Source organism: Culex quinquefasciatus, chromosome 3 (assembly GCF_015732765.1).
Source record: "Culex quinquefasciatus strain JHB chromosome 3, VPISU_Cqui_1.0_pri_paternal, whole genome shotgun sequence".
Classification (NCBI taxonomy): Eukaryota; Metazoa; Arthropoda; class Insecta; order Diptera; family Culicidae; genus Culex; species Culex quinquefasciatus.
In genome coordinates, this window is record NC_051863.1 from 77,736,822 (window position 1) to 77,752,699 (window position 15,878).

General features: G+C 36.4%; 1 protein-coding gene across 1 annotated transcript in view; it reads left to right on the forward strand.

Moving 5' to 3' along the window:
* The first annotated feature begins 617 nt into the window (after positions 1-617).
* The window catches only part of LOC6037777, a 142,983-nt gene continuing 127,722 nt past the window's right edge, over positions 618-15,878 (forward strand). The window contains 3 exon segments of the mRNA XM_038262201.1: positions 618-1,192; positions 5,559-5,678; positions 5,805-6,202. The gene's annotated coding sequence lies outside the window, so the exon portion shown is untranslated.

Sequence of the window (15,878 nt, forward strand, 5' to 3'; positions counted from 1 at the left end):
TCAAAAAAGACTCTTGATTTTTAGAGCAGGATTATAGCCTTATAGTGAAGAAGGCAAAAAGTCAAGTTTGTCGATAACCGAGTGTCCGGAAACCGGTCCCAGGTTGCCCGGTGAATAATAACATCTTAAATAGTTAGTTCGTTTTTTCCAAACGCCGATATTTTTTGAAAGTATCTTTGTTTGGTTTAAAAATATCTTTTTGATCTATATGAATAATTGTTTTTGAAAATTCTCTTATCTTATTAAAAACTTAAAATTACAAGCAATTAAGGAGACGTCTTCACTAGTCCACCAACTTCCACCCTGCCCGCATGCAACATCACATCGCACGCACATCACCGTGTGATCAGCTGTAGTCACGTCGGCACAGCTTGTTGCAGTCGCACGGTTTGTTTTTGGCCTGTTTGTCGCGTCCGTCTTCTTCTGCCTTACGTTCACCCAGTGCGCGTTACCAACATGACAAAACTGAAAAAATTCTCCACATTTCACGAACACACTCACTCGTCACAGTCATGGGTGATGTTTGTACAACACACACACACACTCGTTACACTTATTACACATTAGCAGCACTGCTCTCGGCCGTCGCTCGTTTCGTTGCATACGGCTTTTGCTTCAGTTGGTATTTGGCCGTAGCCTGGCTTGTCGTGTGTCGTGCGCGATTTCGCTGTCGGCGCTGTAATTTCGCGAGTTTTTTTTTTCTCTTGTGTTGCTTCATGTTTTTTAATTTCCACTTTCCTTCGGTGTTGACTTTTGTCTTGTTAATTTGAGTTTCGTTCTCGTCGTCGTTTTTTGTTGCTTCGATCGGTAAACACAGTTTACGAATTACGTGTCCTGTTTTGTTGAGTTTTGCTTCTTCTAGTCGCGAAGCACTCTCCATTTGGAACGTCGATGACGAGATAGTGTTCTACAGAAAGCAGAAAAATCGCGAAATAAAAGTGCAAAGTGGTAGTGGTTATCTCGGACCAGCATAAGTGCAATATGTGCAAATACCAAAGTGTCCAATAGTTGATCATTATCGTCGGAGGCACAGCTGCACTGGCAGTCATATTCTGCTCAGTGCAAGAGTTGAGTGTTACAAATCGTCGATCGAGATCAGTGCGTGACATACCTGCTGTTGCATGTTGCACATACACTCACAGAAATTGTGAATGTGCATATATAGAAAGTGCTTGAAGGCGATTCCGGTTGGGTACGAATAGTTGTTGTTACTTCTGAGGAGGTGTTGATGCAGTTCAGCTGTGTGGTGATGAACGCTGGGGTGGTTCTGGTTTATCGCAAAGCTTCATCAGCGCTGAATTGGCAACAAAGCGTACTACAGCGCCGCGGTGCTGTAACGATTGCTAATCGTTCCACTGTCATAAATTACGACGGAATGTCCCATGATGGAACAGTACTTGGTGTCTTACTCAAATGGCGGACACAATTCGCGTTCGTCACTTGCGCCAGTCTGGCAAATTTCGATTTACAGATTTCTGATAACGAATATGACTCAAACCGGTCATGATTCAACCGTTGAACAGTTGATTTTTGTGCCAGACATAGAACTGTTTCGCCAGATTCATCTGGCGTTACAAAAATTGTGATAAATTTTGCCAATGTGTCTGAACTGACAAGTCCGGAAGACATAAAATTAAATTATTTTCAGTTATTTACAAACGTGATGCCACGTAGTCGTAGTCCGAAATGCCATTTACTCTTTGTAAGAAATAGCCGCTGACACTGTGATAAACATGGTTTTTGATAAATGGTAAAACATATTGTTTGAAACAAAAAAAAAACAAATTGTCAGCATAGCATTGCATCAGAAAATGTTAATTAATGTTAATTTCAGAAGGGAAAAATTTTAATTTCAAAAACAATAGAGATGACATCTAAAGATTAAAAATCCTTAGCCAAACTGGTTATGGTTTTGATATTCTCGATGAATAAAATTTGTAAAAATGTATGGGGAAATGTATATTCATTAAATGTTGCTGAAATATGAGTTAGTTGTGCTGAACAACTTTGTTTAATCTAGAGGTGGGCAAACCGCTCTTTTTTAGGAGCCGCTCATTTTCGTTCACTCATTAAAAAGAGCCGCTCTTTTGAACGGCTTTTTCGCTTTTTTCAAAATTTTGGTAAAAAGGTAATTTTTTTTAGAATGATATAGTTTTTAAAGTTATTTCACATTGGACTTTTATAAATAATTTGATCTCTATGCCAAGATTTTTACTCGAACCAAAACGTTGAAATAATTGAACAGAGCATCCAAACTTTAATTTAAAATTTTGTAGATATCAATTTTAAAATTGCGTTTATTTTTGCCAAAATTGAATTATTTCATTTTTTTTGGAGAAAATATTCTGTGAACTCTTTTCTACATTCTGATTTAATCGATTAAGTTAATGAACGCTAAAGTTTAATCGGACAAGAGATTTTTTTTCCTAAAGTAGATGTTTGGTAATATTTGACAGGTTAAGCGATTTTAAGTGCTCAAATTTGTATTTTGGTAATACATTAATGTACGATTAGTTGTACAATGATATTATTTTTCATTTGGTTTAGAAAATCATTTGCTTTCAGAATTTCAAAGAAAAGTAGGACAGGAAAAGGAGTTAATTTTTTTTTTAATTTTGGGATTATTTTTTATATGTTATTTTATTTTAATTTTAAATTGCATTTACAAAAATAAATTTTATGCTACAATTGGCACAAACTTCAGTAAAAATATTTACGACAATTTTAAAAAATCATTCCATCTTGGAACAGTTCTTTTAAAAGACCAAAGTAAGAAAAGAACCGCGGTTCTTTTTTTGTGAGTCATGCTTCATTCGCTCTTTTCAGTGGACCGGCTCTTTGAGCGGCTCGCTCTTTTTTTGCCCACCTCTAGTTTAATCGATTCTGAATTGTTATCATTTAGTTTTTTTTTTTAATTTTATTTCCTTTTTTATTTGCTTCGTTTTTAGCTTAACAACGCCCCCAAACCCTGACTGATTTAATACCGTCAGTGGGAGTAACTATGGGTCAAAAAACGATACACCTCTCGCAATTTCTTAATAACAAAAAGAATTTGAATAACATTGAACATCTTTCAACGTAGCTTTGTTCTTAGATAGTTTACTAACATTTTCCCAAAATATGGTGGATTTTGATGAACACTACCTTAAATGCCAATAGTTTGTAAATTGACCCAATCTCACCCCTTAGAGGGGGGTGACATTGGGTCAAATGAAACTAAAATGATGCTCATGTCACCCCCACTGACGGTACTGAATAATATTTACCTAAAGAAGCGACATCAAGTTATTTCTCTCTTTTGCGAGATACTCAATACTAAAAGAAAATTAATGATAGGAGCTATAATAAACTAATGATTTGAATCCCTACCGTTTGTCACTTCCACACCAATCGCTACTGAATACCCTCTCTTTGCTCTCCCTCTTACTCCAATCGAGTAGTACGGCGAATGGCTCAGAGAGATTGATTGTGTTTTAGCGCTCAAGCCAGACTCGAAATAGTCGGTGATCTGATTTGTTTTGATGATTTATTAAAATAATTAAATTCAATGTTTTCAATTTTGTTTTGCAATGTTGTTCATAACATCAAAGACAATAATTTGTCAGTAATTTCCACCATGCCAAACTCAAATTGACGGCAAACTGTGATAGTGAAGGACAAAAGAGCGCCGCGCTGGTATTTTGTTAGATTCTCTCCTCTCTGAGCATATTTGTTTGTGTCTCGGTTAGACGGACGGAGTAGACAAAGAAATTCACGAAGTAGTTGTATCGCTGAGTGAAGCGATTGACCAAGTCGCTGGCAGCTAGTTAGTCGTGTTCGCTCACGTCGGCAAACTGGATTTCCTCCTGATTTCTGGAACAAAGTACAGTCATCCCACATATTCGGAACGGTTTCCAGATCGGCCAATGTTCAAAAAATCATAGCAAATCGATAATTGAACTTAATGATTCGCTTTTACTTTCATTTGAAAGCTTTTCTTGTGATATTTCGAATGCTGTATCGAACATCTGCAAATTTTAACTTTTATATGAAGTTTTTGAATAATTACTTTGACCCTTGAAATCCACAAATTCGGAACACTTTTTTCTTGCGAATGTAAACAAACTTTGGATCTCTCCAGGAGTACATATTTATTACCAAATAATGACTTCTCACACTGAAACCAATGAAACTCAAGCTTGGTGATGTTTTATACGAGGTTTGATAACTTTTTTGTGAAAATATCAGTTAAATTCAGGTATTCCACAATTGTGGGAGGCACAATAACATCCCACAATTATGAAACAGGCCATTTGGAGGCAATGTTTTGCTGCTCTGGACAAAATAGTCTTGGAATGAAGTTTTTTGTTCAAAAAGTACTACTTTTACTAGTGAAATAGCAAGATAATGTCCAAATAAAGGTTCTAAAAATAGTAGGGTCGACAAAAAAGCTACTTTTGGCATGCTATTGACAAATTATCATAAAAGTGTTCCGAATTTGTGGGTGTTCCGAATATGTGGGATGACTGTACTGGATAATGTAGGCCTTTTTGAAAGAGCACACGATTTTGAATCAAATTGCATCAATAATTCAAAAGCGATGAAAATGCATTAGGACATTTATGCGATCTTGGGCAATTAAATTTGTAGAAAATTTATTTACTTTTCGAATCGAATATATCGAATCATGATTTTTGAACCTTAAAGAGTATAAAAAATTACAGAAAATATCTTTTATGACAAATGAAGGGGATTTTTCTTTAAAAGGGCCCACGGGGTTTATGGATGGTCCCTACACAGAAAAAAATCAATTCTCGTAATCGTGAATTAAGTTCACGAATGTCAGAACCACGAAGGAATTTATTCATGAGTATGGTGCATTTGCACCAAGAACGTGAATATATTCCTTCGTGGTTCTCGCATTCGTGAATTTAATTCACGATTTCGAGAATTGGTTTTTTTCAGTGTAATGTGATGATTGAACAAATCAATAAGAAAAATCACTTTTCTCTAGTTCCATCTTATGGTGAACGTGTGCAACACACGAAATGTATTGTAGTGAAAATGTTCGTGGTATGGCCATTCAAATTAACCGTATTATTGGTTGTTGATGGATTTGACCAGAGATTTACTTATTTTTGTCTGTGATGAAACTCTTTTCGTTGCTTTGATGTACGTAAGAGTTGCTAACTGGTATGTCAAACAAAGAAAACTATATTCGAGGCAATTTTTCGAGATCAATCCGGGAGATAAGAAATCGGGTTTCACCCTTTATGCGTTTTATTCTGCATTTGATTTTTTTTGCATATTGGTTTAAATTGTCTGTCAATCAATTTCCAACCCTGAACCACCCTAGCGACGATCCACACCAACACGGACGGTCATCGGAGTTTTCCACTCGCTCAGCTGAATAGGCGCGCCCGCTTTGTTGTCTTTTCGGGGGGGCTTTCTCCGCTTCCTTCCCATTGCCGGCCATCCACCATTTATCGCTGCCTCGATCGCGTGTTGTTGCTGTTTATTATTATTATTATTATTATTTTTTGAAAGTGTTCGGTTTCTTTTTTTTCGGCGAATTTCAGCAAATTTATCCACACGATCAGCGAAACGAGGGATCAAAAGGAAAAGAAGAGAAGCGGAAAGAGAAAACAAAAGTGACTCACGAAGAATAACAATCCACACTGGGTGGAGAGGTGGTGTTGGTGAGGAAAATTCGCGAAAAAGGCAAAATTTGAAGAAAAAGTTTGCGTGTTGCTAGAATAAGAGCTGTTATCTTTTTTTCAATTTGTAATGTAATAAGTTTTAATTGTTTAATCTTGTGTGCATAGAGAAAAACAAACAGTGAATCAGCAAAAAGTTTCGTGAGCAAGCAAAACAAAACGAAAACAAGAAAAAGAGGAAATTTGAAAACCGTGTGATCGCAATACTTGTTTAATCAAAGTGCTAAATAAAGTGACAAAAAAGAGTAAACAAGCCAGCAGGTTCGGTCTGCTGATACCACCCGCATATCTATCGAAAGCAAACCAACACACAAGCAGCGAAGAAAGAGTGAGGGTGAACAGAGCTTAAAACGCGTTTGTTAACTGGATTAGTTGCTGCTGCTAGTGTTGTTGTCTGCGCGCTCACAAAGTCACACAAAGTCTTTGGCGAGACGCGTCGCGACCGGCGAGGTCAACGGAATGATGAAGCCGGTGCTTGGATCCGACGTCTACGTTTAGCGGCATTTGTAAGAACAAAAGTCTTATTTTTTTGCTTTATTGAGGAATTGCTTCAAACGGGATCCCGGAGTTGAAAGAGTGTCTGCGCAGCCATAGTGGTCCGATAGGTCAAGGGTCGTTATAATTTAGTAGTATTTTACTTCTTCAGTAAAGCGATTTTATTTTTTAACTGCAATCAAAATAAATTGCAGTTTTTGTTTCGCTTTTGATGTTTGAAATTTTAATTGTATTTTTTTTCTGCGAGGCTTTATTCTCTAGATTTCCAAGGGAGTAAATTTTTATTGTACAATTTGCTTACATACAAACCCCTGTAGAAAATACCCCCATTTTTTTAAAGTTTTGTCTCACGTTATTAGTTTACAGTAAATACTGAATTCATCTAAACAAAAGTCTCAAAATAAGTTCCAAACTATTTTTTGAAGCGATTAGTAAAAAAACGGTAAAAAAAAATATCTAAAAGCAACCAATATAAATGTTTAAATGCTGATAAACCGTTGATAAAAACAAAACTTTACTAATATATAGGGGAACAGCATCTAATTCCAGCGTGCCTCTAATGTTGGCAGGTCAGAACTTTGACATTCAATTAAAGCTAATTAAAAGTGTTTTCAATTGAAATCGAGTGATAAATAGCTCAATAAGAAGTGAGCAAGCAAGTTTCTATCAAAGGTTTTGCAAAATTAGTTGTTTAAATAGTGAAATCAGCAAACTGGATGGAGTTAGGAGCGAGTGCTTAACCTGCCAAACATATGAGAATTTCCCCTACATGCATTTTTTACGGATTCTCGAGCGTTTGCCTAATTACGGTATGAAATAGTAAGAGTTCTACTCCCGGTTTACCGAAATTTGAATAAATAATTAGTAGCAATCTGGATAAGAATTAGTAGCTATCAAATTAACCTTTTTTTACTATTGTACTAATTAAAAATTAAGATTCTAGAGATTTATAAATGAGTTTAAAAATAATTTCACAATTCATGCATATTATAAAAAAAAAACTAACTTAATCCACCTATGTGGTTGATGCCTTCCTCATTTTGAATATAAGTGGTTTGCTAGCTATTTTTTTTTTTAGATCCAGAAAAATAAGTACACAGATATAACTTAAGTGGTCATCACTCGAGACATGGTTGCCAGATCATCAATGTTGTGGACTCGTTGGAAAGGTCTCTCGATTACCTAACCAACGATGGGTTGGATGATGGATCCAGACATCGTTTTCACACATTTAAGTGAGATCCGTCTTCAAAAAAGTACATAAATTTTACTTAAGTGGTTATAACTCGAGACAGGGTTGCCAGATCTTCAATGTTGTGGACTTGTTGGAAAGGTCTCTCGATTACCTAACCAACGATGGGTCGGATGATGGATCCGAACAACGTTTACATACATTTAAGTGAGATCCGGCTTCAAAAAAGTACATAAATATCACTTAAGTGGTAACTCGAGACAGGGATGCCAGATCTTCAATGTTGTGGACTTGTTGGAAAGGTGTCTCGATTACCTAACCAACGATGGGTCGAATGATGGATCCGGACATCGTTTTCATACATTTAAGTGAAATCCGGCTTCAAAAAAAAAAGTACATAAATATCACTTAAGTGGTCATAACTCGAGACACGGTTGCCAGATCTTCAATGTTGTGGACTCGTTGGAAAGGTCTCTCGATTACCTAACCAACGATGGGTTGGATGATGGATCCGGACATCGTTTTCATACATTTAAGTGAAATCCGACTTAAAAAAAAGTACATAAATATCACTTAAGTGGTCATAACTCGAGACACGGTTGCCAGATCTTCAATGTTGTGGACTCGTTGGAAAGGTCTCTCGATTACCTAACCAACGATGGGTTGGATGATGGATCCGGACATCGTTTTCATACATTTAAGTGAAATCCGGCTTCAAAAAAAAAGTACATAAATATCACTTAAGTGGTCATAACTCGAGACACGGTTGCCAGATCTTCAATGTTGTGGACTCGTTGGAAAGGTCTTTCAATTACCTAACCAACGATGGGTTGGATGATGGATCCGGACAACGTTTACATACATTTAAGTGAGATCCGGCTTCAAAAAAGTACATAAATATCACTTAAGTGGTCATAACTCGAGACAGGGTTGCCAGATCTTCAATGTTGTGGACTTGTTGGAAAGGTCTCTCGATTACCTAACCACCGATGGTTCGAATGATGGATCCGGACAACGTTTACATACATTTAAGTGAGATCCGGCTTCAAAAAAGTACATAAATATCACTTAAGTGGTCATAACTCGAGACACGGTTGCCAGATCTTCAATGTTGTGGACTCGTTGGAAAGGTCTCTCGATTACCTAACCAACGATGGGTTGGATGATGGATCCGGACATCGTTTTCATACATTTAAGTGAAATCCGGCTTAAAAAAAAAAGTACATAAATATCACTTAAGTGGTCATAACTCGAGACACGGTTGCCAGATCTTCAATGTTGTGTACTCGTTGGAAAGGTCTTTTAATTACCTAACCAACGATGGGTTGGATGATGGATCCGGACATCGTTTTCATACATTTAAGTGAGATCCGTCTTCAAAAAAGTACATAAATTTTACTTAAGTGGTTATAACTCGAGACAGGGTTGCCAGATCTTCAATGTTGTGGACTTGTTGGAAAGGTCTCTCGATTACCTAACCAACGATGGGTCGAATGATGGATCGGACAACGTTTACATACATTTAAGTGAGATCCGGCTTCAAAAAGTACATAAATATCACTTAAGTGGTCATAACTCGAGACAGGGTTGCCAGATCTTCAATGTTGTGGACTTGTTGGAAAGGTCTCTCGATTACCTAACCAACGATAGGTCGGATGATGGATCCGGACATCGTTTACATGCATATAAATGAGATCCGGATATATGTGAAAACACATTTTGTATACATAACTTTTGAACTAGTTATCGAAACTTCAAACAATTCAATAGCGATGTATGGGACCATGAACCAAGTCGAATGCAACCGGTTTGATCAAAATCGGTTCAGCCAGTGCTGAGAAAACTCAGTGAGAATTTTGGTCACATACATACATACACACACATACACACACACATACACACACACAGACATTTGTTCAGTTTTCGATTCTGAGTCGATATGTATACATGAAGGTGGGTCTTTGAGCTTTTGATAAAAAGTTCATTTTTAGAGCAGGATTATAGCCTTACCTCAGTGAGGAAGGCAAAAACAGAACAGTTTTTATTGCATTAAATGAAGATCAAATTTCGACTCTCTTTTTATTTCCTAAATATAATGGGCTCTTCTTTTAATAGAATTGTGTTTCTTTAGATTTTATTCTATTTTATTGCTTAAAAATAATAAAATTGAACCAGATGTCTTAGTGGTATTTTTAAAATCAATAACATAAACAAAAAGATGAGAGAGTTTTTTGACTGGGACGTTTGTTATCGTATTTATAATTGTGTTAATTTGATTACTCAAAAACGCGGTTTCATACGTCTTGAAAATGATGGAATCAATATTGTACTGCGGAATCAAACTTGAAACTTCAATTGACACTTATTGAAAGTATTTGAATCATATTTATATTTATAATAAATAACTTTATAATTTTGATTAAATGAAGATAAAATTCAATAAATTTGCCAAAAATAACTTTCACTTCATTTTTTTTTTAAGATTGCCATGGATTTTGAAAAGTTAAATGAAGAAAAATCAAAGTGTTACCCAAGGGCTGGAAAGAGAGAGTGACAATGATACAACTCTGGATACTGGATATATTCTTAAATTTGATCAAATTTAATGTAAGGACAATGTAGCTCAACTCATGCAACTACGAAATGAGTAAAGAAATTTGAAGAAATCTTAGTTTTGGTGTAAAATAATTTGTTAAAGTGTGAAATTCAACAGGAACTGATGATAGTTTCACCAGTTCCTGATGTTAAATAACAGTTTTTTTAACGAAAAATCTATCATAACTCCCAGATGTGATATTACCATTTTTTTCTGTGTAATTACGTACTCCAAATATTATAGAGAATATAAGCTAGTCTCCACAAAATAAGCTGATTTTTTCTACCTTTTTTTGTCGAAAGATGGTGTTAATTCAATCGAAACTTTGTCTAAAGTGAGATTATGGGTAACACTCTACAACTATGTGCAAGACTTCAAGGCGATCCGAGTTGAGTCTGAAAAATTATTTGCTATTCGATTATTTTTGCTGGTGAATTACTTTTCAAACTATCTTTTTGCAATTACATTTTGAAATTAATTACTTTTCCTGTCATTCTCGCATGACGATACTTTTCTCTACTAAAAATTAAATAATCAAAAAGTTATTCTATTCAATATTGTTTTGATTTCATCGGTAAATTTACTAAACACACAGACAATTTATTTAAATCTCAATTTTAAGAGTGTCTTTCCGAATTGCAAATAAAAGTTGTATGGAACTCGTTGCAAAACTTATTTTTTTTCAGCGCGAGTTGTACATTTATTTAACGAGGTTTACCGAGTTCAGATTTCCTATTATCAACATGTTACACAATTTAAATCTTTAACTGAGTTTGCTTACCCTACTGTCCATATATGTTAATATTAAAAAATCGGTATCTTGAAAAGAAATATTATGAACGATTTGTTGTATTTGGTCAAGTTGTAGATATTGAAAAGAGCTATTTAGGAGAAATTAGTCTTAAGAAAATTATCAATTTTTTATTTACCTTAATTTTAATTCCAAAAATCCATTCTTAAGATTTTTGATTTTTTTTTTGTGTTTGTTAATCATCTCTATAGACACAGGATAAACTTTTTCTTTTGATTTGTGATTTGAGAAATAAAATGTTGTATATTTTAAATTAACGACTTAATATACAGAAATTCCCCACGAAAACAGCCTGGAGAAAACAAAAGTGCTCGGATCGGGCTCAAATTTTTTCTGGGGTTTCCCTGGCTGAAATAATAAGACCCATATTTTTTGTTTGGCCATTAGGGTGACCTACGCCGTGTTAGAATGGTCTGAAAAATTGCCATTTTCGTCGATTTGAGCATGAGCATGAGCATGAGCATGAGCATGGTTGACTGCCAATGAGCTGCTACTCCGTTATTGACAGATCAGCTGAAGTTAAACAATGAATCAAAAATGATCGGTGGGAGCCAACCATTCGTTCACTGTTTAACCCCTGAAAAAATGCCATTTTCATCGATTTTCGCAAAAACCACTTTTTTCGAAAAATCATAACTCCTCGCCAATTCAACCGATTTCAGTTGTTTTATACGCAAATGAAAGGTGATAAGTTGGCCTTTCAAAGAAAAATAATAAGAAGTTTCAAAAATATAGCCTAAAATAAGAAAAAGGTAGGATGCAACTTTAAAATGCCGTTTTGACGGTTTCTGGACCAAAGAGCCTATGCCTGAAAATATTTTTATCAGATTCCCCGGACATTTTTACGTCACATACTAAAAAATGGGTGGAGTTCATTGACAGGATTCCGCGATATGATTTGCGTCTTTTAAATATGAAAATTTTGGTACCCAGACATTTCTAGGTAATCGCTGAAATTTTAAATTTATTGCAGTTTTAGTAAAAAAAAGTTGATTTTTGGCCGATTTTGTCATTTTTCCGTTTTTGCGCGAGGTGCATAAAAAAAACAAGGATTTTATTTTCAATAAATCATATCTTGGAATCCTGTTAATGAACTCCTCCCATTTTTTAGTATGTTACGAAAAAATGTCCGGGGAGTCCGATAAAAATATTTCCAGATATAGGCTTTTTGGTCCAGACACCGTCAAAACAGCATTTTAAAGTTTCATTCGCCCTTTTCATATGTTAGACATTTTTTTAAACTTCTCACTATTTTTCTTTGAAAGGCCAACTTATCACCTTTCATTTGCGTAAAAGACAATTGAAATTGGTCGAGGAGTTATGATTTTTCGAAAAAAGTGGTTTTTGCGAAAATCGACGAAAATGGCATTTTTTCAGACCACCCTAACACGGCGTAGGTCACCCTAATGGCCAAACCAAAAAAATACGGGTCTAATTATTTCGGCCAGGGAACCCCCAAAAAAATGTTGAGCCCGATCCGAGGACTTTAGTTTTTTTCCATGCTGTTTTCGTGGGGAATTGCTGTATATTAAAAAAACAGTGTTAATTGTAATATTAGACCCTTTGCCATTTCAATCTTTTTATCTCAACATATTTTTCTTTGTGAAATCTGAAAGAATGAAATACTTGAAGCCCAATAATAGACACAGCTATTCTCTACAAAAACGGTATTTCTTGATTTGACAGCTGTCCATACAAAAATGGCATGTGATTATTTTATTCGGATTTGCTGATAAAAAAAAATACTCTTTTCCACAAAAAGTTTAATTTCCAAAATCCGTTTTATTATATTTATTTCACAAAACCAAAATGGAACCTTTTGAGGCACTGAAAACAAAACTTCAAGTAAATGTTTGAACAACTAAGTTTATTTCTAGAAATTAAACCTAAATCACTTACTTCAACTAGTTTCATTAAGCTCTTTGAAGCAAGTGCTTTCCGCTGGGTTCGAAGCGATTAATTGCTCTAACCATCGCAAAAAGTACGTACATACTTACACACGGTCGCATTAGTTACTGTAACCTCCGCCACACTATCGATGAACTCATTTAAAATTCACAAACAAGCAGCCTTGTATGAACGGGCCCTTGCATGCGCACGCCGAGCGGCTCCCATAATGTCTGTGTTGCTTGCCTGTTTGCCAGCCTATCGACCCACTGCCAGCGAAACGTGATCAGCTGATTGCGAACCCAACAACTTTGTTTTCTACCGCTTCTTTCGTCTGTATCCGTGATTTTTTTTATTTTGTTCGAGAAAGTCTCACACTATTCGGAAACTGGTTTGGGTTCCTTTTTTTTTCGTTTTTCGCAACTGCTCGGAATCTGTCGAAACCACTTGTCTTGTCTCAAGTTTTTGTTTTTTTCTCGGGGATCCCAAAAGTAGATTTTGGTCTACTGTAACAACAACCATGTGGTGTCGAATGTTTTGACGTGAATCATGGAGATTTCGAGCAGGAATTTGATTGACGTCATCGCCAGCCCGGACTCTGATAGGTATACCGCAATTCACGAAGGGAAATGATTTTGTTTCATTTGCACAACCGTCAATCATTAGATAGATAGGAAGCTCACACTCGTGATTCCTCCGAGCCCGGGCGGCGAGGCCAGCATTTCTGTAATTTCTCATTGGCAGTATTTTACTTTAATGACAATGCAAACCTTGACACTCTAATTATGCCCATAAAGATGGGGTTGACGATGACGACGACGGCGACGACTGTCAGTTTTTAGTGTGGGTTTTTGCTGATTTTGTAGAGAACCCAGAGAGTGTTCAGGTTAGACTGATTCTTATTTTGGTTTGCGTTTTTGCTTTTGCCTTCCTCACTGAGGTAAGGCTATAATCCTGCTCTTAAAATCTAGAGTTTTTTTTATCCGGTCCTATAAACATATGAAAGACAATAGCTTATTGGATCTTTTCAAAAAAAAAACTCTAGAAATGAACCTTTTACATAAAGCTTATAGACCCGCCTTCATGTGTACCCAGAGGTGAAATAATCGTAAAAAAAACATTTTTCCGCGAAAGAGAGGATGCGAATAACGCAAAAGAAAATCGCTCACGAATTTCTCGAAGAAAATCAATGGAGCACCCGCAGTCGAGCAGTTTTTGACAGTTCGCTCCATAAGAAAAACATTGTAGAAAAAGCAAAAACTGCTCGAATGAAAGTGCTCCATTAGTAAATTTTGCTTGTTGATTTTACTTGTCAGCACCACTTAAAATTACTTATTTGGTTTTGTTTACACATTGCCCATCTATAAAAAGTGACGAATCTTTTTATGACGTGCAAATGTAGTAGTGAAATAGATGTTCCGCCGAATAATCAAGATGATGATTTGTTTAGATTCATTTTGCCGATCTTTCGTGCGCGAGAGAGGAGAGCCATGTTCCTTCCGATTTTTCTCTTGATGAGCGTCAAACAATTTTCTTTTGATGATGATTCTTCCATCGCTGTGTATACCTATCGACTCAGAATCGAAAACTGAACAAATGACTGTCTGTCTGTGTCACTCAGTTTTCTCAGCAACGGCTGAACTGATTTAGGCCAAACCGGTCGCATTTGACTCAGCTTAGGGTCCCAAAGATAGAGTTTCAACAAAATTTGAATTTCGAAATTTACCCCTGACCGCATAAATGTCCCATATGCTTTTTTTTATCGTTGTTGAGTTATTGATGCAGTTTTGTTCAAAATCGTGTGATCTTACATAAAGCCTATATCGTCGCTATCGTGCTAACTTGTCGTACGTGCATTTTGGGCCAAATTGAGTTAAGAACGCCATTTTGTGCAGCTCACAATGCCTCACCTTTTGACCTTCACAGATCCCCAAAATTCGATTTCAATCCTGAGATATTCAACAAAAACTGAAAAATCTCCGTGCATTTTTGTCACTTTACACATGAAAGAAGTTTCAATCTTGTCATGCTATCTTGTCACTCCATGAAAATTTATGTAAGTGCGACAAAAGGCCAAATGGATTTCAGGCCAGGAAAGTCAGGATGCGTTTGTCGCACGTACAAGCTAGACTACCGTAAACATTTGTAATTATAACTCGGGACTCCAGCAAACAACTTCAACCAAACTTTGGGACAATGCACAGAATGGTGAGCCAAACAAAACGTGTTTGTTATTGTTTACATTGAGTGCTCTCGTTTTTGAATATTCAAGGTCAAACATTAAAACGCGTTTTTCTCGGAACGTCAAAATGGCGGGTGCGACAAGATAGCACGACGACGTCGATATGACATGCAGTACTTTGCTCTAAAAATCAGGAAGAAACTCCAGTTTTTCGTAAAAGGGCCTAATGTGTGGGACAAACTTGCCTTGCGTTTTTCTCAGCTTGCTGTTTTTGCATATGGGACATTTATGCGAACATGGACAGATAAGTAGTTCAAAAGATATGTAAAACAATTTGTTTTCGAAAATATCCGGATGTTAGATAAATTACCATAAATCGTACCAAACATCAACTGTGACCGGGTTTTACTTATCTGTATGAAAACTATGTCCGGATCTAACATCCGAGCAATCGCTGGATAGATGATCGAATGATTATGTTAGTTTTTGTTATTAAACAGTTCTTGGAATATTGTTAAAAAATACGTTTGCTAGAATTGAGATCATTCCTCTCCGATGAAAAAATGGCAAATCCAAAAATTCGAACCAGTCTAGGACTGGCGGGCCTGTGTATTGGTGGGAAGAATTTGCTGTTTGCAGCACGTGCTAGCGCTCGATGGCTGTGCAACTCTGTGCAAGTATGCCTCTGCTGTTTCGAGCAGGTATCTGCACTTGCTCGGAGAACCTCCTACAGCCCAAGCTGCTTGTTTGGTGCAGCGACTAGTGCAATCAGGTTTCATTAGCATGTTATGAAATTTAATTTTCACTTGTGTTTTTGATCAGACAACTTGCTACTATCTAAGAGGCAATAAACGTGTCGCTTTTCATCTCTCATGGGAAGTTATCAAGCCGAGCGAGCGAGACCTTGTGATAAGAGTACGGTGAAGCACTCCTCTGGAATACCTCAACGCAAATCAAAACTTCCAGCGTAGTTTACGTTTCGCAAAATCATCGACATTCTCACTCTCTTATCAGGTTGG